Source organism: Arachis hypogaea, chromosome 15 (genome assembly GCF_003086295.3).
Source record: "Arachis hypogaea cultivar Tifrunner chromosome 15, arahy.Tifrunner.gnm2.J5K5, whole genome shotgun sequence".
Taxonomy (NCBI): domain Eukaryota; kingdom Viridiplantae; phylum Streptophyta; class Magnoliopsida; order Fabales; family Fabaceae; genus Arachis; species Arachis hypogaea.
In genome coordinates, this window is record NC_092050.1 from 27,380,003 (window position 1) to 27,381,595 (window position 1,593).

Here is a 1,593-nt window from a genome sequence, read left to right on the forward strand (position 1 = left end):
CAACTTGCTCTTCAACAATATTTTCATCCTCTTCAGGAAAGAATACTCATCAGAGCTCATGAATGGCAACAGTAAGTTCAGTGAAATCTCTATGGTCTCTGTATGAGCCTCAGATTCCTTTGGTTCCTCATTAGGGAACTCCTTAGTAGTCAGTGGACGTTCATTGAGGTCTTCCTCACTAGAAATCACTGCCTCTTCCTCCTCTATTGGTTCAGCCACTTTGGATATATTGATGGCCTTGCACTCTCTCTTTGAATTCTCTTTTGTATTCCTTGGGAGAGTACTCAGAGGAGTTTCAGTAACTCTTTTACTCAGCTGACCCACTTGTGCCTCCAAATTTCTGATGGAGGACCTTGTTTTAGTTATAAAACTGAGAGTGGTCTTAGATAGATCAGAGACTATGGTTGCTAAGTCAGAGAGGCTCTGCTTAGAATTCTCTGTCTGTTGCTAAGAAGATGATGGAAAAGGCTTGCTATTGCCAAACCTATTTCTCCCACTATTATTATTATTATTATTGAAGCCTTGTTGAGGCTTCTGTTGATCCTTCTATGAGAAATTTGGATGATTTCTCCATGAACGATTATAGGTGTTTCCATAGGATTCTCCCATGTAATTCACCTCTTCCATTGCAGGATTTTCAGGGTCATAAGTTTCTCCTTCAGAGGAGGCTTCTTTAGTACTGCCGGATGCAGCTTGTATTCCAGTCAGATTCTGAGAAATCATATTGACTTGCTGAGTCAATATTTTATTCTAAGCCAATATGGCATTCAGAGTATTAATCTCAAGAACTCCTTTCTTCTGAGTCATCCCATTATTCACAGGATTTCTTTCAGAAGTATACATAAACTGGTTATTTGCAACTATTTCAATGAGTTCCTGGGCTTCTGCAGGTGTTTTCTTCAAATGAAGAGATCCACCAGCAGAGTGGTCCAATGACATGTTGGACAATTTAGATAGAGCATCATAGAATATACATAAGATGCTCCATTCTGAAAGCATGTCAGAAGGACACCTTCTGATCAATTGCTTGTATCTTTCCCAAGCTTCATAGAGGGATTCACCTTCCTTCTGTCTAAAGGTTTGGACTTCCACTCTAAGCTTACTCATCTTTTGATGTGGAAAGAATTTGGCCAAAAAACTATTGACCAACTTTTCCCAAGAGTTCAGACTTTCTTTAGGTTGTGAGTCCAACCATATCCTAGCTCTGTCTCTTACAGTAAAGGGGAAAAGCAGAAGTCTGTAGACCTCGGGATTAACCCCATTGGTCTTAACAGTGTCACAAATTTGCAAGAATTCATCTAAGAACTGATGAGGATCTTCCAATGGAAGTCCATGAAATTTACAATTTTGTTGCATCAGAAAAACTAATTGAGGCTTAAGCTCAAAGTTGTTTGCTCCAATTGCAGGAATTGAGATGCTTCTTCCATAGAAGTTGGAAGTTGGTGCAGTAAAGTCACCAAGCATCTTCCTTGCATCTCCATCATTGTTGTTGGGTTCGGCTGCCATGTCTGCTTTTTTTTCAAAATTTTCTGTAAGGTCCTCTCCGGAGTGTTGTGCTTTAGCTTCTCTTAGCTTCCTCTTCAGAGTCCTTTT

The 1,593-nt window shown here is 39.9% G+C and overlaps 1 non-coding gene across 1 annotated transcript; it reads left to right on the top strand.

Annotated features, from left to right (window-relative positions):
- Window positions 1–993: 993 nt before the first annotated feature.
- On the top strand, window positions 994–1,101 carry LOC112752623 (small nucleolar RNA R71). The gene has a single exon (XR_003177050.1). It is a non-coding gene; the product is annotated as a small nucleolar RNA R71 (small nucleolar RNA).
- The last annotated feature ends 492 nt before the right edge of the window (window positions 1,102–1,593 follow it).